Consider the following 27,537-nt stretch of genomic DNA (forward strand, 5'->3'; position numbering starts at 1 on the left):
GATTATGTATAAGGCTTACTGTATTATGATCCCAAGCTTTTTCTGGAAACAAATCTTTCAGGGGAAAAATAGTTAAATTAAAATGGCAAGATGCCAAAGTCTAGGACACAAAAACACTTAACAAATTTTGAAAGGTATCTGAAGGAGATGGATGATGGGAGAGGTTTTTTGTTATTGTCAGATTTAGGACACTGGTGTTTTTCTGCCATCTATCAAATCTATTTACCATGAGCAGGACTTTTTTTCTCCAGGCAGGCCCATACAGATAGAGATTCTAGTGATTTCATTTCCTCCGTATTTCTGGTACTTTTGTGGATCACACAGAGGATGATTAAATGGCTTTTCTGTATTGTTTGTTAAATTTGACTCTTCCCACGAATTGGGGGTGGTTCCCATGGGAACCTCTGAACGTGGAATAAGAGCAAAACAGATCGCAGACAATCATTCAAGTCTCTATTGAAAGCACACTTGGCAAAATACTTTATTCACTATTTCTGTAGAAGCAATTCTCTATACATATAAATCTGAGATCTAAGGAAGTAAAAGTCTGTTTTGCTGTTGTTGTTTAATGCTTATCCCAACTAAAGATCTTAGAACTTATTCCACTTTTTCAAAAAGTTATTTTGCACACAGATTCAGACAAGGATATTATGCTAGAAACCATCTCTAATGTCACTTGAGCAAAATACGCCAGTGTAGATTGAATGGTCCAGGATGGAAGAGAATATATTTTGGAAAGGAGAAAAATTACCATATCCACTTTTTTTTTTTTTTTTTTTTTTTTTTTTTGAGACAGTCTCACTCTGTCACCCAGGCTGGAGTGCAGAGGCACAACTGGCTCAGTGCAAGCTCCACTTCCTGGGTTCAAGCAATTCTCCTGCCTCAGCTTCCCAAGTAGCTGAGGATTACAGGCGCCCACCACCACACCTGGCTAATGTTTGTATTTGTTGTAGAGATGGGAGTTTCACCATGTTGGCCAGGCTGGTCCCGAACTCTTGGCCTCAAGTGATCCTCCTGCCTTTATCCATTGTATCATAGACAACAGGAATTATTTCAAAAAATAACAGAATATAAATGTTAATAAATTAACCAACATATATTGCTTCAAACAAGTATGATTTACATAAGGTAGAGCTAAAGAGAAGTTACAAAAATATTCTCATATACATTTGTGATTTTTCATTTGATCACAAAAAGTTTTTTAAGTTCCTTAAGCTAAAGATCCCACACTGCTGTCTACCTAATACCATTACCACTATGTGAAATTTACACATGACTTTCCACATTTCCAGGGCTACAGCTGAAGCCAATACACTCTCTCACCTAGGAAACAGAAATAGCCTCATAACTGTTATGCTCCCTTTCACCCCAGATCCTTCTCTATACAGCAGCCAGAGCAATATCTAAAAGACAAATAAATCATTATTTAAACACTTCAACTACCTCCCACTTCAGAATAAAGTACACTTTTACCATGGTTTAGCACTCCCTTTGTAAGGGGGCCATTGTTTAATTTCATTTCTATCTCCTTCCCACAAACTCCTCAAAAAGTTACTTTGCTCTCTATCTCCAATTGCTCTCTGCCTATATTCATGTTTAAAATCACTCGAATCAGGTTTGCACCTCCAACACTCCCATAAAACTGTATTTATGAAAGTCAAGAATTCTCCCGAGGTTACCACATCTAACGACCAATTGTTGGCAGTTGCCTTTGACATCGTTTGTCACTTCCTCCTCCTAGATACTGTTTTCATCCATTTAGTTTGTAGGGCATTTTCCTTCTTCCTCGCAGGTTGCTCCTCTTCTTCCAGACATTGTAATGATGTAGTAATGCTATCTTCGGTCACCCCCTCTACTACATTCACTCCCATGGTGATCTCATTTGCCTTGAAGTTTTAAATACCATTGGTATGCCAAGAACTCTTACATTTCCGTCTCCATCCAAGACTTCTTCTCAACTCCAGACTCTTATATCCAACTCCCTATTTCACTTCATTACCTGGATTCTCTATTATTGAGCTATTGCCACAAAACTTCTGCATAACAGACCACCTCCAAATTCACTGACTTACAACAGTAGCTATTAATGCTCCTGAATCTGTAGGGTCTGGTAATCTAAAGCAGGCTCCATGGGCAGCTCTTCTTCCAACTGTGGGATGAGTTGGGCTTAGTTGGGGTGGCTCTGTGTCACTTGCATTCACTTGGTGTCCAGGCTTAGAGGGCAAAGTCTGCCCCAGGAAAGCTCTTCTCATGATAATGACTGAATCACAAAAGGCTGAGCCTGACCTGTGAGTATATTTCAGTCCCCTTCTTTTGTCTCACCTCGACATGACCCACCGGTCAGAGCCAGTCATACTGCCAAGCCTAACTCAGGAAGGCAGTACAGAAGTATGCCCTGGGAACAGTGGGTGTCTCCCACTTTACACAGCCACTCCTCAGCCCATCCAATCCTGTTCCAGCACTAGTCTTTCCCATCTCAATCTTCTATTTTTTCAGGACAAAACACTTGGCATCACATCCTGGATTCTTCTTTCTCTCATACTTCACTTCTGAAGCCTTCTAAATATATTCAGAATCTGGCAAAGTCCTATCATCTCTACCATGCCCCTGTAAGAGCCACTGGAGAGTGGCTCATGGTTTATTCCATTATTCTGCTAACAAGTCACCCTGCTCCTAACTTGGCTCCACCCCTCCCCAGGCTATGCACCCCAAAGTCACCTATCAGACGGCACCTCATATCAATCAAACTGAAGTCCTGACAGTGGTTTATAAAGACTGGCCTGATGCCACCTCTAATCACTTCTCTAACCTCTTCTCCCACCTCACTCATCTCACTCACTCTGTTCCAGTTATAGAGGCTTTCTTGAGGCTCTTTGAACAAGCCAGGCCTACTACTACCTTATGGTTTTTGTACTAGCTCTTACCTGTGCCTGGTAATTCCTTCTCCCACATGCCCATCTGACAAACTTGCCCCATCTCCTTCAATATTTTGTTTAAATGCCACCTGCTCTATGAGACCTACCTTGACCTCACTATTTTACACTGTAACCCACTCACTCCTTCACTCTTACCTCCCTGCATACACACACTTTTTTAACACTGATCAGTTAATATTGTACATAATTTACTTAGAAAAGATCATGCATTATTGTCTTAATCTGTTGCTGATAACAAAATTAACTGAAACTGGGTAATTTATAAAGAAAATAAATTTATTTCTTACAGTTGTGGAGGCTGAAAACGGAGAGGCCACATATGGTGAGGGCCTTCTTGCTGGTCGGGACTCTCAGCAGGGTCCCAAGGTGGCACAGGGTGTCACATGGCTGTGTCCTAGCTCAGGTCTCTTTTCCCTTTCTTACAAAGCCACCAGTCCCACTTTCATGACAACTCATTAGTCCATTAAGTCATTAATCCATTAATCCATAAGTGGATGAATCCATTCTTGAGGGCAGATCCCTCAGGGTCCAATCACCTCTTAAAGGCCCCACTTCTCAATTCTGCTACATTGGGGATTACATTTCAACGTGAGTTTTGGAGAGGACAACTATGCAAAACATTGCAAATACGTTGGCTGATGTATCCCAAGCACCTTGGATAGCACCTGGAACATAGAAGGCTACAAAAATGTATTCAGTCATTTATCCCCTTTCTCAGCCAGACTGAGCTTGTTTTGGCCCCAGAGCCCTGGCCCATGTTGTTCCTTCTGCCTGGATACTTCTTTGTTCAGAGAGTCTCTTAGCTGCCTCCCTGTCAGCATTCAAATCTCTGTCCACATACCACTTCCTCATAGACATTTCGTCCTTCTTGCCTCTTGGTCCCATTTTCCTATTCATTGTTTTCTTCATGCTTCCACATAGTCAAAAATATTTACTTGTTGGCCAAAAGAGGTGGCTCATGCCTGCAATCCCGGCACTTTGAGAGGCTGAGGTGGGCAGATCACTTGAAGTCAGGAGTTCCAGACCAGCCTGGCCAACATGGCAAAACCCTGTCTCTACTAAAAATACAAAAATTAGCCATCTAAAAAAATGTATTACTTGTTTACTAGCTATTGTCTGTCTTCTCCTATGGGGTCCATGAGAACAAGGAATTTGGCCATTTTGCTCATCCCTGTATCCTCAACTTACGTATGATAGTTCCCAGTGGACCAGTAGGAACTCAAAAAGTATCTTCTAAATAAATAAACATCCTCTCCAAAAGAGAAAGCAAACAAATCTTGTCCTCCTAATGTGGAAGAAAAATGGTAATTGCATTGAAGGGAGGGCAAGCTTTAAGAAATTAAACAGAGTGAACATGAGTTTTGTGGTTAAACAGAATGTTCTCCAGTTTAGTCATCCTTAAAAGCTGCAGGAGAGTGCCCTGCTCTTCCAAGATAACATGCTTGAGAATGACTTTAAGAGTAAAACCAAGAAAAATAATCTTCTGGTGCTCATTTTAGGTTGAGTAATTTCCTCAATAAGAAAACATGAATAAAATGAACAAGCAAGTTATCTGATGTTTCAAATGATTAAGTGCAAGCTGAGATAGCTTTGAAGTAGCTGCTACAGAATCCCCAGGGGAGGATCCGTAGACAGATAATCAGCCTGGCCCATAGAAATAGATTTTTCCAACAAGGGGGAAATAAATAGAAAAACGTATGTCTTACAACTGGGTACAGATACTTACAGTTTCAAATATCCCAAAAAATTGCAAAGAAAAAAGAAATATTAATGTTCCAAGAATGTTCAGAAGTCTATTTATGTTAAGAAATAAGTTGGTTTAGGATATATTACAATTAATAAACAACTAATATTTAGCTGACATTTTTTATTTTTTTACTTATTAAAAACACTGTTATAGATGCTTTATATGGATTTAACAGTGTTCTATGAAGTAAATGATCTATCCCTATATTAGAAATGATGAAACAGAGGCAGAAATAGTTGAGGCAACTTTGCTTTAGAGCATATGCTCTTAACCTCTGTGGTAAATGCTTCTTAAAGGATAATATCAATTTACTGAATGCTTACAACGTGTCAAGTATGGTGCTAAGCATTTTGTAGAATATCAGATTTTAAATGTATATGAATAAACCTAATCATTACATTCAAACTGTAACCTTGCATATATTCAGCTTACTTGTTAACACAGGGAAAAAAAAAAAAAAGGCTATGCTCACCCCATTCCCTGTTGAATTTGCATTGAAACTCAAAGGTCTGCCTGACAACCTTGTAGAAATAATTTTTGGTTATTTCACCAGCATGAGTCAGGCCTCTGGTATGTTATCAGCATGAGGAAGTGAAAATACACAAGTCAATTACACAACCTGCAACTACACAACCTGGTTATTGTCTTTATACTAAACATTAAATTAATTTTATATTACAGGGAAAGTCATGGCATTAAATCATATAAATGTAAACATTACTATTCTTAAAAACTGCAAGCTTCATAGCATTTATAAATACAGATTAAAAAATTACACATGACCTAGAGTAGTATCTACATAGCACGCTGTTTTAAAAACATCAAATAGTGTTACAAAATGTCAAGCAATATTTCCTGTGGCCTGAGGGAATGCAATTTTCTAACTATGAAGGTCTCCATCTTCAGCATATAAACCTGAAGGTGCTTTTAGGGGACAGCAGTAAAAATGTGAGCTAGTGGGGCCTCTGAAGTATGCATTTATCTCAAATTGATAATTTATGGTCAGTAACATACTTCTCAATGTATCTCTCTGCAGACTAAAAGTTGCCATTGAACTTACCCTCATATAAATGTGCTCTGCATGAAAACAGACAAATAGAAGTGTGTACCCCTTAGAACAAAATAAAACCACTGTGTATGGTCATGGGATTTCTACAATATTAGCAGTCTTTGCACTACTCCACTACTTGACCAAATCTGAAGGCCACCAGAAGGCAGACGGAGCATTTCTGAAATGATATAATAACCTAATAGCTGACCCAGAAGTTTCACACACTGGGAAATTTGCCTGATTCACTGATATCACACACACACAAAAACTCTCAGATTAGAGCAGAATCAACAAAATATATAAAACTCGATACAAGTAAAGAAAGTTTATAATACTTCAGTGTTTGAAATTACAGTAAGAGAATTAATAGATTTACTCCACAGACACCACACACACACACACACACACACACACACACACACACAGAGTCACGGCAGAAAGGGGATGTAACGTTCAATTGACATCCAAAGGTAATTCCGCTAAATGTTAAAAAGTATTAAATATACATTTCACAGAAAATTACATTTGTCCTTGACTTTTGCTTGTCTCTGATCCACATTATTAACACATCATAATACAATATAAATGCCACATATTGGAACTGTCCCAAGGCATCTAGTTGTATGGAAGGAGGGACGCATTAACATTCACCGACTCATTTAATTTCGTCATCTGACAATTATTAAGTCCATTTATCAAGCCTCATAAGATTTACACAAACTGGGTAATTTTACCCTACTGTCACAGCCCAAGAAACAGTGTACATTTAAAACCAGAAGTTAGAAAATTACAGTTAGACCTACTAATATTTTTTCTTTTTCTTTTTTTTTTTGAGAAAGGGTCTCGCTCTGTCACCCAGGCTGGAGTGCAGTGGTGCAGTATCAACTCACTGCAACCTCCACCTTCTGAGCTCAAGTGATTTCTACCCCAGCCATCTGAGCAGCTGGGACTACAGGCACACACCACCAAGTCCATCTAATTTTTTTTTAATTTTCTGTAGAAACAGGGTACCCCTATAATGCCCAGGCTACTCTCAAACTCCTGGGCTAAAGTGACTCTCTCACCTAGGCCTCCCAAAGTGCTGAGATTATGGGAGGGAACCAGTGTGCCTGACCTTACTGTTTTTCTGAATAATCTTATCTGAATGTGTCCAGCTTCCACACCCCAAGAAGCAGCGTATGTTTAAGGTGAAATCTGCAGAACTGCAATTAGTCCCACTACTATTTTCTGAATTATCATTAGCGATAAAGTCCCACCACCAATCAACCATATGAGAGCCATGAAATAATTCCAACTTGAGACACACTATACATGCCTTAAGATAAGAAGAAAAAAGGCACTAGGAGCCAGCTTCAGAGAAATCAATATCAATAGAAGTAGTGTGGGAGTGAAAGAGAATCAGAAGAGTCACAATGAAACAGACAAGGAATTTGAAAACAGGAGCGGAGTTTTTAATGAGGACAGATGGACTGGGAGAAAAGTCTTCTAGGTAGAAGATACAACGCAAGGAAAGACACAGAGCCTGGAAATTGTGAGATCCATTTGGGAAATGGCCATCTTGCTTGATCAGAGCAGTAAGTATGAAATACAGAGAGGGCACTGAAAGGAAGCACATCTCCAAAGGGAGACTAGGAATTGTGTTATAAAGGCCTCAATTCAGGCTGAGGAGCCTGTGACTAATTTGAAAGATAATGGTGAGCCAATGAAGCCTGTTGAGATGGGAAATAATGGGATTGAAGCATTGACCAAGAAAGACTTCACTGGCACCTCTACAAAAAATGGGTGAGGAAGGTTAGAGTGGAGGACTGGAAAGGTGGAAATATGTGTTGGAAGATGTTACAATAGGTGGTCATAAAAAATAATTAACAAATAAAAGTCATTTCCATTTACGATACATAAAAATTAATGAGCCCCTAGCTTCTGGTCTGGCTTCTAGAGTACTTAATGTTGGTCTGTTAAAAATTACTGCGATTTTTTTTTTTTTTTTTTTGCTAGTGTTAATTTGTTAATTTGTTTTTATTTTTTAGTCCAAGATATGAAGAACACACATAGTTAAAATCAGAAATAGCATGAAAATCCAAACTAAAGGGCTGGAATGCTCCTCTGATGTATGCTGAGGGTAGAAAAATAATAGTATTTAAAAAATAAAGTGCTGGAACACTTAAACAATTAGACATTTTCCATAATACTATGGAATGAGGCCAGGCGCAGTGGCTCACTCCCGTAATTCCAGCACTTTGGGAGGCCGATCACGAGGTCAAGAGATCGAGACCATCCTGGTCAACATGATGAAACCACGTCTCTGCTAAAAATACAAAAATTAGCTGGGCGTGGTGGTGGGTGCCTATAGTTCCAGCTACTCGGGAGGCTGAGGCAGGAGAATCGCTTGAACCTGGGAGGCAGAGGTTGCAGTGAGCCAAGATCGTGACTGCACTCCAGCCTGGGCGACAGAGTGAGCCTCCATCTCAAAAAACAAAACAAAACAACAACAACAACAAAAACTATGGAATGAAGTGTGAGCTCTAAAAACAAAAGAAAGTGATATTTACTAATTATATACTAGGTACCAGGCTTTACAACTTCCCTGAGAAGTACTGATAATCACCATTTTACAGATAAGGTGACATATAACTAACATATATCAGGGAGGGAACCAGACCTCTCTGGCTGAAAAGTCGTATCATCTTTTTTTTCTACCACACTATATTTGAACAAATGATAAACTGAAGGCTATAATCATTAGGGAGTTAAGAAATCAATATTGTGGGTCATGACCAGTATATAATTTACAATGGGATAAAATGTAAAATATCAAGTGAGCACTGATTATAATAAGGGTAACTAATATCTTATGAAGTGTTAGTTTCATATATATGTGTTTGTATGTGTGCATTCACTGGAACAGGATATAAAATATATTTACTATTTTAGATAAGAGCAAAGCAAATTGGAAATCTACTACATAGATACTATATACATAGATATTACTGTAGATAGTAATATCTATCTACAACATATAGATATTGCTCAGGTTACCTTTAGAAATAAATTTTACTCTAATCAAAAATACTTCAATCCGTAGTAGCTAAAAAAAATTACTAACAGCAGTTACTCTAGGTTTAGCATATGATGACAGAATTAATAAAATAATTAAATTATTCACTAAAGTTACAGTAAACAAATACCAATAATTAACATCAATAGAAGTCTTAGCTTCCTATGTACCCCTCAAATATAGATGAAAATATTATTTTTAAAATAAAATAAATATAAATTAAAATAATGTAGCAATTTTACCTGTTTTCCAAATAATTTCTAAATTTATGTAACTATTTTCTTAAAATGGTTAATTATCAATTCTCAAATAAAAGTATTAAAGATTAAAAAACAAAACTAATGGCAAGACTTCATTTTAAAAAAAAAATAAGAAGCATGACTCCAGTGTACTAATTACAGCATCCTGAGTTTGTTTTCTAGTCTATTATGCTAGGTTATGTGACCTTTGTCAAATTACTTAAGGCTTCTAATCCCCAAATATTCTTATATTAAAAGTGGGAATGATAATAATAACATATTTCATAAGATAGATAAGGAGAAACCCTATGTAAAGTGCTGAGCAAGAATGCCAAGCTCTTAGAAAATGTTCAACAAATAGGACTGAAATTTTATTTCATGTATAATGCTCGGCATGATTAATTTATGCCAAAAGCCAATTGTTGCTGCCAGTAAATTTCATAATTAAACTGAATGTGAGGCAGAATCGTAAAAGCTAAAGTTTGAGGATATTTCATCTTATTCCCAATTTTTCTCAATCTGCTGGTCCTTTCCTGTCTTCTTGCTCTCTGTGAACTTAAAAAAATCAAAAGCTCAATCTCAATTTGCTGCACTATTATGTTTAATATGATTATTTCCAAGCCTCTAACTGGCAAAGCCTTGATTCTCAGTCCTGAAGGATTAACGGTAGCACAGGGAGTGCAGAGAGATGCAATGTAACAAGGCCAGAGTTGCTAGGCCTGCAACATGACCAACGGTAGCTTAAAATTCCCTAAATGGGTTCAGATCACTGTGGTATGATAAATGTGTGGAATGCTTTATAAAGAATCACGTAACAGTGATTTATTTCTGGGGGGGAACAAAATGCCAACAGAATTAATTTGATGAAGTGACAAGAGAACACAGACTTTAGTTGTGGGTCACAAACACTCTTCATCTTTCTGCTACTATATTTCCAAATGAGCAAAGGAATTGTGAAGTTGAAAACCACTCTCTTTGGGGAGAAAATTATGAATAAGAAGCCCAGAGCACCAGAGATAACCTCCACCTGAACATCCACCCTCTTGAGACCACCTCCCTCCAATATTGTTTTCATCAGCAGTCCTTTCCTAGGGGGAGAAAATGACGTATATCATGGTACAAAACCCTTATTGTGGTATCCGATCTTCCCTGCTCATATATTCCTATTTATGTCAGTAAAATAAATCCAATATGAACAGGACGGCTTCGATGTTGAGAAATCCCTCCTGAGAAACTCTGGGCAGATTTTTCTCTCTTAAGAAGCTTAGAGCTGATATGGCTTTGATAGATACAATTCCAATTTTTGATTTAATTCAATAAACTTAATTGAGAACTTGCTATGTGCTGGGCACTGGTTTATCTTTGGGTTCTCAATTCCAGGTTTAAGAATAACTATTAACATTAGGATGTGGGGTCAGAGGGATGAGTACAATACAACTGATGTCCTTAGTAATCCCTGTCATTGTGTAGGCAGAGTTGAATTAACTACTATAGTTAGGCAAGTGTCACATGCAAACCTTTCAATGATCCTTTGCCACCCATCCCTGAATCCCTTGATCTGCGTGTCCAGCCAAGGTTGATGATCCTTCCACAATAAGAACAATTCTTCACTCTAGTGCTTGTCTTTCCCTTTTAGAAACCCTATGAAAATCCCACAAGGTAGAAACCAACAAAGTCTAAGTGGGAGTGATTTATCATGGGAACTGTCAACTTAAAACTTCCAAGTAAAAGAAACTCTCATTTTACTGACCTACAAGTGGGAGAGTAATTTTAAGGCTGGAAGCTAGACCCTTCAGTATCCAGAAAAATCCCCAGACCTGATATGTAAGCTGTGGCCAAAGAAATAGATCACCGGCCACACTAAAATTGTGAACTTCATGGCAATTGCTCCAGTCCCACCAGCTCCACATACCTAAATCATGAAGGCTTGATAGGTAGGTATACTCACCTCCTACACCCTCTATTTCTTTCTCACCTGCAGAAGAAAGGGATGCAGCTTTGCTCATGTCTAATTCTACTTTATCTTCTTAGTTCAAAATATTGCTGTAAACCCAGAAAGGAGGCTAAGAACCCTTACTTCCCCTCACACTATTTGCTGCTATAGTTCAACTATGTACGCCTGAGTAGCCCTAAAAAGTAACCAAAATATTATGGTAAATCAATTCCACCAAACTTGAGTTAGTCATTAAAATTAGTCACGGATACCTTTAATTAGCATCTTACATTTAATGGCTCATGGCAATGTAAGAACTCAGGCCCTGGAGGACACAGTGGAGCAATTTGCTTACTGATTCTGCACTTATAACAACAGAATGTTGGGCAATCATTTAACTCTAAACTCAATTTCTTCATCTACAAAGCAGAGATAATAACTCATATGCTTGTAAATAAAGAACAGGGTGCAATGCCTAGCACACAACATGCATTTAACAAATATTTATCATTGATAAATTAGTAGAATGGTATAATAAGAGGAGTGAGAATTTAGATGTTGATAATCTGGGCTCAAAATTACAATCTGCTGGTGATTCTCTGAGCCTCAGATTTTTTTTCTTTTTTGTTTTTGAGACAGAGTCTCTCTGTGTCTACCAGACTGCAGTGCAGTGGCATTATCTCGGCTCACTGCAAGCTCCACCTCCCAGGTTCACACCATTCTTCTGCCTCACCCTCCCGAGTAGCTGGGACTACAGGCGCCCGCCACCATGCCTGGCTAATTTTTTGTATTTTCAGTAGAGACAGGGTTTCACCGTATTAGCCAGGATGGTCTCGATCTCCTGACCTCGTGATCCACCTGCCTCGGCTCCAGATTTTTTATGTCTAAATCAAGAATAGTATCACCTCCTTCTAAGGAGAATAATAATCTGATTAATGATTAATTATCTAAGGAGAATATGAATCTGATAATATTCTTAGTTGTTGTGAAAATTAAACAAGAAAATGAGCATTATTGAACCTAACACAGTTTTGGCACATGGCTTATGCAAAATCAGATGCACAAACTTTGGTTTAACTTCATTAGCCACCAAAATATTTGTGAAGGTAACTGCAAACCAAATCCACAAATAGAATAAGACAAACAGAACGGCTTTATTAATTGATCTGGCCATGGTTAATTCCAAGTAACAAAGAAAATGGGAAACAGAAAACAGAAAAAAATCCAGTCTCTAAAACGAACATGAACCCAAAATCATGAGATGGTCAGCAAGGCTGTACGGCAGTACAGTGAACCATCCAGAGGGAGTGAGCATGGTGCTCCCAGTGACCTTGAGAAAAATCGCTTACTTAATGAAGGCACAAAGCATGACATACATTTGAATCTAGGTAAGAGAGAAATAGAGGCTAAGGCCATAGAGCACTCATTTTGCTCCTTCAGAGGAGAGTAGAAGTAAAGTACAGTGTCATTGCCTGGCAATTGCAAAAAATGGAGGCAGCCTATTTACAATATTTGAAAGTTACATGGAAATTCACTCCTTAATTCTCTCCCAACATCTCACATTATATTCCTGAAAGCAACCTTAGTTTCCACGAGGTCCTCCTTCTCTGCTTCTTTCTTCTCCTCCTACTCCTCCAGCCCCCTCTCTTCCTCATTTTTGTTCTTCTATCATTTGCAGAGGCAGCTGTAGTAGTTTGTAAACTGGCAATGGAAGGGACAAGTTAAAAACGAGTGAAAAATGAAAGCACTTCAGCTGGGCACAGAGGCTTTCGCCTATAATCCCAGCAGTTTGGGAAGCCTAGCTGGGCAGATCACTTGAGGTCAGGACATCGAGACCAGCCTGGCTAATATGGTGAAACCCCATCTCTACTAAAAATACAAAATTAGCCAGGAGTGGTGGCAGGCAACTGTAATCCCAGCTATTGGGGAGGCTGAGGCATGAGAATCACTTGAATCCAGGGGGTGAGGTTGCAGTGAGCTGTGATCATGCCATTGCACTCCAGCCTGGGTGACAGAATGAGACTCTGTCTTTAAAAAAAAAAAAACAACAAAAAGAAGAGGGATCGGGAGCAAGATGGCCGAATAGGAACAGCTCCAGCCTCCAGCTCCCAGCACAAGCAACACAGAAGACAGGTGATTTCTGCATTTTCAACTGAGGTACCGGGTTCATCTCACTGGGGAGTGCCAGACAGTTGGCGCTGGTCCGCGGATGCAGCCTGACCAGTGAGAGCTGAAGCAGGGCAAGGCATCACCTCACCTGGTAAGCACAAGGGGGAAGGGAATCCCTTTTCCTAGCCAAGGGAAACTGAGACACACAATACCTGGAAAATCGCGTAACTCTCACCCTAATATTGTGCTTTACCAATGTCTCAGCAAATGGCACACCAGTAGATTATATCCCACACCTTGCCCCGAGCGTCCCATGCCCACAGAGCCTCCCTCATTGCTAGCACAGCAGTCTGAGATCTAACTGCAAGGCAGCAACGAGGCTGGGGGAGGGGCGCCCTCCATTGCTGAGGCTTAAGTAGGTAAACAAAGCCTCCAGGAAGCTCAAACTGGGTGCAGCCTACCTCAGCTCAAGGAGGCCTGCCTGTCTCTGCAGACTCCACCTTTGGGTGGAGTCTGACAGCTGTCTGACAGCTTTGAAGAGAGCAGTGGATCTCCCAGCATGGAGGTTGAGACCTGAGAAGGGACAGACTGCCTGCTCAAGTGGGTTCCTGACCCCTGAGTAGCCTAACTGGGAGACATCCCCCACGAGGGGCAGACTGACACCTCACACCTCACACGGCGGGGAACACCCCTGAGACAAAGCTTCCAGAGCAAGAATCAGACAGAAGCACTCGCTGTTCAGCAATATTCTATATTCTGCAGCCTCTGCTGCTGATACCCAGGCAAACAGGGTCTGGAGTGGACCTCAAGCAGTCTCCAACAGACCTACAGCTGAGGGTCCTGACTGTTAGAAGGAAAACTACCAAACAGAAAGGACACCCACACCAAAACCCCATCAGTACGTCACCAGCATCAAAGTCCAAAGGCAGATAAAACCACAAAGATGGGGGAAAAGCAGGGCAGAAAAGCTGGAAATTCAAAAAATCAGAGCACATCTCCCCCTCCAAAGGAACGCAGCTCATCGCCAGCAATGGATCAAAGCTGGATGGAGAATGACTTTGACGAGTTGAGAGGAGAAGGCTTCAGTCGATCAGACTTCTCAGAGCTAAAGGAGGAACTACATACCCAGCGCAAAGAAACTAAAAATCTTGAAAAAAGAATGGAAGAATGGATAACTAGAATAATCAATGCAGAGAAGGCCATAAACGAACTGACAGAGATAAAAACCATGACACGAGAAATACATGACAAATGCCCAAGCTTCAGTAACCAACTCGATCAACTGGAAGAAAGAGTATCAATGATGGAAGATCAAATGAATGAAATGAAGCGAGAAGTCTAGAGGAAAAAAAAGGAAAAAGAAATGAATAAAGCCTCCAAGAAATATGGCATTATGTGAAAAGACCAAATCTACGTCTGATTGGTGTGCCTGAAAGTGAGGGGGAAAATGGAACCAAATTGGAAAACACTCTTCAGGATATCATCCAGGAGAACTTCCCCAACCTAGTAAGGCAGGCCAACATTCAAATTCAGGAAATAAAAAGAATGCCACAAAGATACTCCTCGAGAAGAGCAACTCCAAGACACATAATTGCCAGATTCACCAAAGGTGAAATGAAGGAAAAAATGTTAAGGGCAGCCAGAGAGAAAGGTCGGGTTACACACAAAGGGAAGCCCATCAGACTAACAGCAGATCTCTCAGCAGAAACTCTACCAGCCAGAAGAGAGTGGGGGCCAATATTCAACATTCTTAAAGAAAAGAATTTTCACCCCAGAATTTCATATCCATCCAAATTAAGTTTCATAAGTGAAGGAGAAATAAAATCCTTTACAGACAAGCAAATGCTTAGAGATTTTGTCACCACCAGGCCTGCCCTACAAGAGACCCTGAAGGAAGCAGTAAACATGGAAAGGAACAACCAGTACCAGCCACTGCAAAAACATGCCAAAATGTAAAGACCATCGATGCTAGGAAGAAACTGCATCAACTAACAAGCAAAATAACCAGCTAATATCACAATGACAGGAACAAGTTCACACATAACAAGATTAACCTTAAATGTAAATGGAATAAATGGTCCAATTAAAAGACACAAACTGGCAAATTGGATAAAGAGTCAAGACCCATCAGTCTGCTGTATTCAGGAGACCCATCTCACAGGCAGAGACACACACAGGCTCAAAATAAAGGGATGGAGGAAGATCTACCAAGCAAATGGAGAACAAAAAAAAGCAGGGGTTGCAATCCTAGTCTCTGATAAAACAGACTTTAAACCATCAAAGATCAAAAGAGACAAAGAAGGCCATTACATAATGGTAAAGGGATCAATTCAACAGGAAGAGCTAACTATCCTAAATATATATGCACCCAATACAGGAGCACACAGATTCATAAAGCAAGTCCCTAGAGACTTACAAAGAGATTTAGACTCCCATACAATAATAATGAGAGACTTCAACACCCCACTGTCAACACTTGACAGATCAACAAGACAGAAAGTTAACAGGATATCCAGGAATTGAACTCAACTCTGCATCAAGCGGACCTAACAGACATCTACAGAACTCTCCACCCCAAATCAACAGAATATACATTCTTCTCAGCACCACATCGCACTTATTCCAAAACAGATCACATAGTTGGAAGTAAAGCACTCCTCAGCAAATGAAAAAGAACAGAAATTATAATAAACTGTCTCTCAGACCACAGTGCAATCAAACTATAACTCAGGACAAAGAAAATCAATCAAAACCACACAACTACATGGGAACTGAACAACCTGCCCCTGAATGACTACTGGGTACATAACGAAATGAAGGCAGAAATAAAGATGTTCTTTGAAACCAATGAGAACAAAGATACAACATACCAGAATCTCTGGGACACATTTACAGCAGTGTGTAGAGGGAAATTTATAGCACTAAATGCTCACAAGAGTAAGCAGGAAAGATCTAAAATTGACACCTTAACATCACAATTAAAAGAACTAGAGAAGCAAGAGCAAACACATTCAAAAGCTAGCAGAAGGCAAGAACTAACTAAGATCAGAGCAGAACTGAAGGAGATGGAGACACAAAAAACCCTCCAAAAAAATCAATGAATCCAGGAGCTGCTTTTTTGAAAAGATCACCAAAACTGATAGACAGCTAGCAAGATTAATAAAGAAGAAAAGAGAGAAGAATCAAATAGATGCAATAAAAAATGATAAAGGGGATATCATCACCGTCCCCACAGAAATACAAACTACCATCAGAGAATACTATAAACACCTCTACGCAAATCAACTAGAAAACCTAGAAGAAATGGATAATTTCCTGGACACTTACACTCTCCCAAGACTAAACCAGGAAGAAGTTGAATCCCTGAATAGACCAATAGCAGGTTCCGAAATTGAGGCAATAATTAAGAGCCTACCAACCAAAAAAAGTCCAGGACCAGATGGATTCACAGCCGAATTCTACTGGAGGTACAAGGAGGAGCTAGTACCATTCCTTCTGAAACTATTCCAATTAATAGAAAAAGAGGGAATCCTCCCTAACTCATTTTATGAGGCCAACATCATCCTGATACCAAAGCCTGGCAGAGACACAACAAAAAAAGAGAATTTTAGACCAATATCCCTGATTAACATTGATGCAAAAATCCTCAATAAAATACTGGCAAACCGAATCCAGCAGCATATCAAAAAGCTTATCCACCATGATCAAGTGGGCTTCATCCCTGGGATGCAAGGCTGGTTCAACATATACAAATCAATAAACGTAATCCAGCATACAAACAGAACCAAAGACAAAAACCGCATGATTATCTCAATAGATGCAGAAAAGGCCTTTGACAAAATTCAACAGCCCTTCATGCTAAAAACTCTCAATAAATTCGGTACTGATGGAACATATCTCAAAATAATAAGAGCTATTTATGACAAACCCACAGCCAATATCATACTGAATGGGCAAAAACTGGAAGCATTCCCTTTGAAAACTGGCACAAGACAGGCATGCCTTCTCTCACCACTCCTATTCAACATAGTGTTGGAAGTTCTGGCTAGGACAATCAGGCCAGAGAAAGAAATAAAGAGTATTCAGTTAGGAAAAGAAGAAGTCAAATTATCCCTGTTTGCCGATGACATGATTGTATATTTAGAAAACCCCATCATCTTAGCCCAAATTCTCCTTAAGCTGATAAGAAACTTCAGCAAAGTCTCACGATACAAACTTAATGTGCAAAAATCACAAGCATTCTTATACACCAGTAACAGAGAGCCAAATCATGAATGAACTTCCATTCACAATTGCTTCAAAGAGAATAAAATACCTAGGAATCCAACTTACAAGGGATGTAAAGGACCTCTTCAAGGAGAACTACAAACCACTGCTCAGTGAAATAAAAGAGGACACAAACAAATGGAAGAACATACCATGCTCATGGATAGGAAGAATCAATATTGTGAAAATGGCCATACTGCCCAAGGTAATTTATAGATTCAATGCCATTCCCATCAAGCTACCAATGACTTTCTTCACAGAATTGGAAAAAACTGCTTTAAAGTTCATATGGAACCAAAAAAGAGCCCGCATTGCCAAGACAATCCTAAGTCAAAAGAACAAAGCTGGAGGCATCATGCTACCTGACTTCAAACTATACTACAAGGCTACAGTAACCAAAACAGCATGGTACTGGTACCAAAACAGAGATATAGACCAATGGAATAGAACAGAGCCCTCAGAAATAATACCACACATGTACAGCCATCTGATCTTTGATAAACCTGACAAAAACAAAAAAAATGGGGAAAGCATTCCCTATTTAATAAATGGTGCTGGGAAAACTGGCTAGCCATAAGTAGAAAGCTGAAACTGGATCCTGTCCTTACTCCTTATACAAAAATTAATTCAAGATGGATTAGAGACTTAAATGTTGGACCTAATACCATAAAAACCCTAGAAGAAAACCTAGGTAATACCATTCAGGACATAGGCATGGGCAAAGACTTCATGACTAAAACACCAAAAGCAACAGCAACAAAAGCCAAAATTGACAAATGGGATCTGATTAAACTAAAGAGCTACTGCACAGCAAAAGAAACTACCATCAGAGTGAACAGGCAACCTACAGAATGGGGGAAAAATTTTGCAATCTACTCATCTGACAAAGGGCTACTATCCAGAACCTACAAAGAATTCAAACAAATTTACGAGAAAAAAACAAACAACACCATCAAAAAGTGGGCAAAGGATATGAACAGACATTTCTCAAAAGAAGACATTCATACAGCCAACAGATACATGAAAAAATGCTCCTCATCACTGGCCATCAGAGAAATGCAAATCAAAACCACAATGAGATACCATCTCACACCAGTCAGAATGGCAATCATTAAAAAAGTCAGGAAACAAGAGGTGCTGGAGAGTATGTGGAGAAATAGGAATACTTTTACACTGTTGGTGGGATTGTAAACTGGTTCGACCATTGTGGAAAACAGTATGGCAATTCCTCAAGGATCTATAACTAGAAATACCATATGACCCAGCCATCCCATTACTGGGTATATACCCAAAGGATTATAAATCATGCTGCTATAAAGACACATGCACATGTATGTTTATTGAGACACCACTCACAATAGCAAAGACTTGGAATCAACCCAAATGTCCATCAGTGACAGACTGTTTTAAGAAAATGTGGCACATATACACCATGGAATACTATGCAGCCATAAAAAAGGATAAGTTCATGTCCTTTGTAGGGACATGGGTGCAGCTGGAAACCATCATTCTCAGCAAACTTTCGCAAGAACAGAAAACCAAACACCACATGTTGTCACTCATAGGTGGGAACTGAACAATGAGATCACTTGGACATGGGAAGGGGAACATCACATACTGGGGCCAATTATGGGGAGGGGGAGGAGGGAGGGATGGCATTGGGAGTTATAACTGATGTAAATGACAAGTTGATGGGTGCTGACAAGTTGATGGGTGCAGCACACCAACATGGCACATTTATACGTATGTAACAAACCTGCAGGTTGTGCACATGTACCCTAGAACTTAAAGTATAAAAAAAAAAGGAAAGAAAAAATATCCAAAAGTCAGGAGAGCAGACAAAGTCTCTAGCTCTAAAAGCAAAACCAGAAAGCTGGTATATTTTGGAGAAATTATAAAATATTTTTACAAGAAGATATCATTTGTGCCAATCATATGTAGAAACAGATGCTTCCACAAATATTGGGGAAAAAAAACAAGCACCCATACTGTTTATATCCTTTACTTCCTTCTTTGGCTGTATGACCAATCAAAATAGCCCCACGCTAAACCAAAGCAGTGTCCATCACATTTACATGTGGACAGTTAATATGCCTATGACAGAAATCATTAAAATGTCAAAAAATGAATGTGAGATGCATCAGGATGAAGAAATATATAATGATGGCAGTGAGGTCTAATGACCAGCAGGTTCGGATTTATAAAACCACCCTCGGTTCCTGATTAAACTACTAATTGTTTGTGGTTTAGAGCATTTCAATCTTTATTACTGAAGATGGATTCATAAAATGGATGCAACTGTCAAAAGGTTTAAACATTTTGGAGGCAATCACAAGAACGCCAATTAAAAAGTATTTCATAGTGAGAATACATCTGCCTGAACACCAGTACGGAGTAATTCTGCTTGTAGTAAACCTGAGAACAGTGCAAGTGTGGTTATGTAGTTATCAGTTTGAGACTCAGGGAGCTATATGATTTTAGAATATGAGTTAAAGATTAATCTAAAAAGGCTCAGTGAACTTTCCATGGTTTCTTCCACTTTATAGCTGTATTCATTTCCTACTACTGATGTGACAAATTGTCACAAATGTAGTAATTTAAAGCAATATACATTTACTATCTTACAGTTCTGGAAATCAGAAGTCTAAAATGGGTCTCACTGAGCTACAATTAAGACTGGGCTGGGCTTCCTTCCTGTTCCTTTTGGAGGGTCTATAAGAAAGTCTGTTTTCTTGGCTTTTCCAGCTTCTAGGGACTGACCTTGATCCTTGGCTCATGTTCCTCTTTCATCTTCAAAGTCAGCAATCACATAATCACAACTCCTGTCCCTATCTTTCATTTACAAGTACACTTATAAAATACTGGGTCCACTAGGATAATCCAGAATTTTTTCCTAATTTTAAGATCCTTACCTTCATCATATCAGCAGAGTCCCTTTTGCCATGTGAGGTAGCATATTCAGAGGTTCCAGAGATTAGGACACTGGCATCTTTGGGGCAGGGCCAGCATTCTGCCTATCACAATACCTCGCATAACAACATTGTAGAAATGCTAAGGTGCTCTTCATTTTAGGATTTTTTCCTCCAACTCACCCAGCAACTGATATTCCAGCTGAAGAACAGGCGTGAGTAATATTTCATTTGAAGGTTTCACATAACCTGTAACCTTGAAGACTGTATACTGAGTGTGCTCAGGCTGGCAAATTATAAAACAGGATCTTTAAAGAAAAGAAGCTGGAATTCTTAACACAATCAAAAGATGTTCCATCACAATGAAACAGCCAACTCATACACACATCAAAAACCTGGGCATATATAAGTAGAGATCACATGAACAAGCAGTTCAGGGAATAAAAGGAATAATTTTTCTGAGTGCAAAATATAAATTTTGAGGCATACACCAGCTTTGTACCAAGAAAGAAAGGAGCCATGCTTTCATATATACCTCGTTCTTAATTGGCCTATGCTACGAATGTGTATGTTCCCCCAAAATTCATTCTTGAAATCCTAATACCCACGGTGATGCTATTAAAAGTTGGGGCTTTTGGGGAGGTAATTAGGATATGAATGGGATTAGTGCCCTTACAAAAGAGGCTCCAGAGAGCTCTGTTACCTCCTCTACCCGTGTGAGAATACAGTAAGAAGGTCCATCTACGAACCAGGAAGTGGGCACTCCCCAAGTGTCTGAAGTTGCCGTGATATTGGACTTCCAAGTCCCTAGAATTGTAAGAAACAAATTTCTGTTGTTTAGAAGCTACCCAGATAATGGTAACTTGTTATAGCAGCCTGAATGAACTAAGACAGTCTGATCTGGACAACAGAGGCACTCATCTTCTGTTAATCATATAAAACGAAAGCTCTGTTTTCTCATCAACCCATAAATAAGGATTTTAAAAGGTACATTATTTCAGGTGGTGTATTAGTTTGTTCTCACACTGCTAATAAAGACACACCTGAGGCTGGGCAATTTATAAAGAAAAAGAGGTTTAAGGAATCTCGGTTCCACATGGCTGGGGAGGCCTCACAATCATGGTGGAAGGCAAAGGAGAAGCAAAGGCACATCTTACATGGTGGCAGGCAAGAGGGCTTGTGCAGGAGAACTCCTCTTTATAAAGCCATCAGATCTTGTGAGACTTATTACAAGAACAGCATGGAAAAGACCTGCGCCCATGATTCAATTACCTCCCACTGGGTTCCCTCCATGACATGGGGGAATTATAGGGGTTACAATTCAAGATGAAATTTGGGTGGGGACACAGACAAACCATATCAGGTGGGTTCTGTGGATTGGAAGGAAAAGATGCACACATCTGTGATAGGTTCCCGACTGATTTAGACAACAAAACACATCAGAAGCAGAGTGGCTACACTGAAGAAGAGTGTGCACTGTGCACACTAGCACAGTTTTTCCCAGGTTCTTGGTTCTGGAGCCATCCAGTTGCCCTGACACTCCCCAACCAAGCAGTCTTGCAAGAATGCCCTTCAACTCAAGTTGCCATCATCATCACATTAGAATTTCAATGACAATCTATGTCTACCACTCCCAAGCTATGTTCAGCTTTCGGGATAGCTCGAGGTAGTTTGCAGTTTCAATATTTGATTGCATTACATTCCTTTTCATTATGTTATATCTTTGCAAAGCTGGGTTCATAGCCATTGCTGTAATAAAATGTGCTTCATGAAAATCAGTGCAGACAGGGAATCAGGTAGCAGTGTCCAGTCTAATTCCAATGTATGTGAAGTCATTCTGGGCCCAACAGGAGGATATATCCCATTAGTAAGCAATGGTGGTTACTTAAGAAAAAAAATTTTATTTCAGTTTGTGTTTTTTTTTCAAATGATATATATTTTTTCAAATTATGTTAGTACATAAATTCTTATTCACTTGTTTCAACCTACCTACCTAATGAATAAAACTACTTAATGTTGATATTCTCTTTGGCCTAGGGGTGTGATGAAAATATTACAAATATACTACAGGCACTATGAACCAGGATCTACGCTCTTCTATTTAAAGGAATATTTATAAACATTGGCTCTCCTGGTTCATTAAGCAAACCCAATACTCAGAAGGCCATATTCTCCCCCATTTGTTAGAGGAAAAAAGATGCACTACCCAAGTACCCTGGAAAAAATCTGTGTCCTGCTTTCCTGAAAATCCACTCCCCATAATACCATACACATAAAAACTGTCTTTGCTTTGGCTGCTCTATTAGTCAGAGCTCTCCAGAGAAAGAAAACCCATAGGCGAGATAGATAGATAGATAGATAGATAGATAGATAGATAGATAGATAGATAGATAGATAGATAGATAGATGAAAATTTATTATAAAGAATTAGCTCATATGATTATGGAGACTGCAAAGTTCCAAAATCTGCCATCTATAAGCTGGAGATCCAGAGAAGAGCTAACGGTGTAATTCCAGTTCAAGTCTGAAGGCTTGATAACCAGGAAATGGTATAAATACCAGTTCCAGGGCAGGGAAGACCAATGTCCCAGATCAACCAGCAGGCAGGAAGAGAAAGGGATAAATTCTTAATTCTTCCCCCTTTGGTATTTTTGTTCTATTCATGCCCTCAGTGAATTGGATGATGCCCACTCACAACCTGCTTTACTGAGTCCATTTATTCTAATGGTGTTCTCAACCTAAAACACCTTCACAGAAACACACAGAAACAATGTTTTGTCCAGGCACCCCATGATATAGTCAAGTTGACATAAAATTAACTATTTCAGCTGCCAAGCATCTGAAGCTTCTTCCTTTTTGAGATACCCCCACTATAAGAAGACATACTGGGGCCGGGCATGGCAGCTCACACCTGTAATCCTGGTACTTTGGCAGGCCAAGGCTAGTGGATCACGTAAGGTCAGGAGTTCAAGACCAGCCTGGCCAACATGGTGAAACCCCGCCTCTAGTAAAAAAAAAAAAAAAAAAAAAAAAACCATGAAAATTAGCCAGGTGTGATGGTGGGCACCTGTAGTCCCAGCAACTAGGGAACTGAGGCAGAAGAATCGGTTGAACCCGGGAGGTAGAGGTTGCAGTGAGCTGAGATTGCACCACTGCACTTCAGCCTGGGCAACAGAGTGAGACTCCATCTGAATGAAAGAAAGGGAGGGAGGGAGGGAAGGAAAGGAAAGAAGGAAGGAAAGGAAGGAAGGAAGGAAGGAAGGAAGGAAGGAAGGAAGGAAGGAAGGAAGGAAGGAAGGAAGGAGAGAGAGAGAAAGAAAGAAAGGCAGGCAGGCAGACATATTGAGAGATGATCACATTCCAGTTAGAAGCTAAATGAGCCGACTACTTACTTTCCCAGCCTCTTTGCAGCTTGGTTACCAACGGCTGATACATGCTCAGCCAATGAGATGCACTGTCCCCAGGGCTCTGAATTTGGATCCAAAGAAGCAGATATTAAGCAGCAGTATTTACATAGTGGCAACACAGGCAGTTGCAACACTCAGGTGCAGTAGGAGTGGGGTAGGGTGTTCACAACACTACTCCCTTGCCTGCCTGGCCAGCTTTGGCTTTGTCCTTGCCATCATCCAAGACTGACTGTCCTATCTCCCTGCTGGACTCACAATCTTTCAAAAAATTCATTTCTTCCTGCTTAAATCATCTGCAGCACTTTTCTGTCACTTGTGAAAAAGCCATGATGTGCATAGCTCCCCAAATGCAATCTTCTTTCTACACAAGGTTCATAAACTTTCCAATGTGATAAAGTTACATATAATAACTCACAAATATAACTTAAGCAAGTAAATCGCCTGCAGGCAATAAAATTCATTTTTAATAAAGCATCTTTCTAATCCCCTCACCCCCAAATTATCATTTACAAGGAACAAAAATATAGACAAGACATCCGACCTGGAACACCTCATACTTCCAGAGTTAAGAAACAGAAGAAATGGTTTCTGTCTTCCCTTCACACATTCCCTTTGTCTGCAGTGGCAAGGCAGTGCCCATTGCTGATATATCTGGTTAGTTCATTTAGAATAAGACTTAAATCACTTGCATTTTATGGGTAAAGCTGACATAACCTTAAGTAGAGCAATATGAAATGTGCCACTGAAAGGTATGAAATTGACATTTCATGTCCAATTTAGATACAGCTAGATGACCTCAGTCTAAAGGAGCCATTTTAAATAAGGGCCAGCGTTTTATTTTTTGACAGATGGGTGCCCTGGCTAGAGAATTTATTTAGATTATATCTGAACTAAAGTGTGATCTACACAATTATTTTGATTCAATGGCTTTAGATACTGGGAAAATATTTTCCTGCTCCTAGATTCTAATTTTTTATGTCACAAATGTCCTATTTAAGAACTGTGGGGTTTGTTTTTGTTTTGTTTTGTTTGCATTTCAACAATCATATAAAACTGGATGGCATGCAACCAGTTATTCAAACTAATAATCTCTCTATTTTCATCTTTACTTATTGCATGTTGTTGGATAAGAACAGACTTTATAATTAATGACTTTCCACAGTACACTAATACAAAAGTAAACAGAATCAATTCTTTTGAGTGGTATCTCTAATTACAAATAGCATAAACTGTGTTGTCCCTATTTATACAACTGGAATACCCTTGGATTTGTTTTATTTTTTTCTTTTTTTTTAAACCCAGAAAGCAAGCAATGTAACCATTTAATTGTCTAAGATGTATACTCTCAAAACCAATTATCACGTCGCTTCTCAAATACAACAACTTTCTGAATATGAAATATGCTTTAAACCAAGCATTACCAGAGACAGCCTTTGCATTTTTGTCAACTTCTCCAAAACACAAACAAGAATGGAAGAGTATCACCAAGATATACACAGAGCCCAAATAATAGAGTATGAAACATTAATTAATTAGTTATTAGTTGGCTATATCACTTACTAATTGGACAGTTTCTCCTAATAATTCAGTGTATCTTTTAGTAATTTGTTCAGTCATTAGTGAAAGAAACAACACAAACTAGTATAACCTGAAAAGAAATTTAATAGTTTACATAACAGAATACTGGGACAACCTTGCCTCAGGTACAGCTTCATCCAGGAGCACAAATGATATAAGGTCTCTCAACTCTGGTCTCCTTTGAATTAACTACATTTTGAAAAAGTCCCTTTCTATAGTATGGCAAAATTATGGCCAAGAACTTGGGATTACATCCTTACACCTCCAAATACAAAAGTAAAGAAAGAAAAGAGCCTCAGAATTAGCATCAGCAGATCTGACTAGATTGACCTGGGGTCATGAGCTCACATCTGGATAAGACTTATGGCCAAATGCCTCTGAGAGGCTATGTCTGTATCACAAACCCAACCCTACAACCAGGATGCACCAAACACCTCTCAGAAAAAACAGATCAAACATGGAGAAAGCACATCCCCTAGAGAAAATTAGGAATATTTACCAGAAAGGTGATGAAAAATGAACTCAGACAGGTCACTGCTATTTAAGAGCACTAGCCTGCCTCTCTAGTCTCTCCAATTCACTGTAGACCAGGAACCATTTTCCATACTTACAGTAACCCCATTTGTTCTGAACAACAAATCTGCACACAGGTCAGGCAATTAGAGCTACACTTGTGAAGACAGAGAGTGTATTTTACATGATAAGGTTCCCCTAGTACCCCTTCATCTGCATTGACCAGCCCCATTTTCCCACTTTCCCAAATAAAAAGCTCTGCCCCCACACTTTAGCTCCATTACCAACCTCGGAAATACAACAAATATGTGTTGATTATTCTCAGTTTCTCTGATGCTTCTTACTGGTAAAAACAAGTCTAAAGTTCTATACTACAAATTTACCATCAAATTCTCACTGGCTCACATATGCTACCGTTGTCTTACATTTCCAATTTTCATGGCTTAAAAACTACCATTACATCTTACAGAATAAAGATTTACTATCTTAAAGTTGATGTTAAATTGGCCCTAACTTTTTCAGACTTTAAGACAGATAGCACTTGTATTTTACATAAGACTGCTAGGAAAAATAACATTCTGATGAACATCCCTCTTTCCAAGTTCCTGATATCCATTTTAACCCCATCTCCTCCTGTCTTGAGCTTTTATCCTATGTTCATGCCCTCTCCTCCTCTTTATCTCATCTGGCTTCCTCAAGGTCCACACAGGCCATCTCTAACGCTCTTCTGACTGGCCCTGCCACATCCTTTTCAATGCTGGCCCCAAGAATACTTTTATTTTGAGGATTTTGTTGCACTTCACTAGATCAGGGTTTTCCAGCCTTGACACTACTGAAATTTGGGGCCTGATAACTCTTTGTTGTAAGGGGCTGTGATGGTCAATTTTATATCTCAACTTGACTGGGCCACAGGTTGACTAGACATTTGGTCAAATGTAATTCAGGGTGCGTCTGTGAGGATATTTTGGATGAGGTTAACATTTGAATCTCCGGACTAAGTAAAGCAGATTGTCCTCCATAATGTGGGAGGTCCTCATCCAATCAACTGGAGCTCAAAAGAGGACAAAAACCTGACTAAGAGAAAACTCCTGCACGATTCCCACATAAGCTGGGCCATCATATATGTTCTGTTTCTCTGGAGAATTCTGACTAACACAGGGCTCCCCTTGCACTGAGGATGTTCAGCAGCATCCCTGGCCTCTAATCACTAGATGCCAGTGGCATCCCCTTAGTTATCACAACCAAAAATAGGACCAGCCATTGTCAAATAGCCCCTGGAGACCAAGATGCCCCTAGTTGGGAACCACTGCATTAGAACTTGGCTGGAGACACCATCAAGACAACTGAGCACGTAAAACTTTCTTAGAAACCTGAGAAATTTTTAGCAGTGATTACACCATCATCCCCTATACTCATGTCTCCGTAAATGAAGGATTCCTCCATTCTCCCTTCTTGTAGCTTTTCCATGTGTCAGATGGATCCTATCATCCATCAACCTGTCTGCCTTTCTTTGAAAAGCAGTGGTTTTCAGATGCAGACTGGGTACAAATTCAAATCACCTAGGAGGCTTGCTCAGCACACCAGTGCCCTGGAGATTCTGATTTAATAAACCTCATTGTGAGGCCAGAGAATCTCTATTAATACAAAGTTTCACGGGTGATTCTGATACATAACCTCAATAGGAGAACAATTTCCTTAAAACTGCAGCAAGCACTGAGAGGCAAATGACACAAACACCTCTAGACACAAGCAAGTCATCTACCTCTTAATGGAGGTCGGAACATTCCCCAACTC

The 27,537-nt window shown here is 39.5% G+C and overlaps 1 protein-coding gene and 1 long non-coding RNA gene across 3 annotated transcripts in view; one reads left to right on the forward strand and one right to left on the reverse strand.

Moving 5' to 3' along the window:
- CNTN4 (contactin 4) overlaps positions 1 to 27,537 on the reverse strand; it is a 976,954-nt gene that overhangs the window by 914,209 nt on the left and 35,208 nt on the right. The gene's annotated exons all lie outside the window — the stretch shown is intronic.
- LOC111546982 overlaps positions 10,851 to 27,537 on the forward strand; it is a 40,618-nt gene continuing 23,931 nt past the window's right edge. The window contains exon 1 of the long non-coding RNA XR_002732989.1: positions 10,851 to 10,962. This is a non-coding gene — a long non-coding RNA (uncharacterized LOC111546982). The remainder of the gene's footprint in view (positions 10,963 to 27,537) is intronic.

The sequence above is a fragment of the Piliocolobus tephrosceles genome, chromosome 2 (assembly GCF_002776525.5).
Source record: "Piliocolobus tephrosceles isolate RC106 chromosome 2, ASM277652v3, whole genome shotgun sequence".
NCBI lineage: Eukaryota > Metazoa > Chordata > Mammalia > Primates > Cercopithecidae > Piliocolobus > Piliocolobus tephrosceles.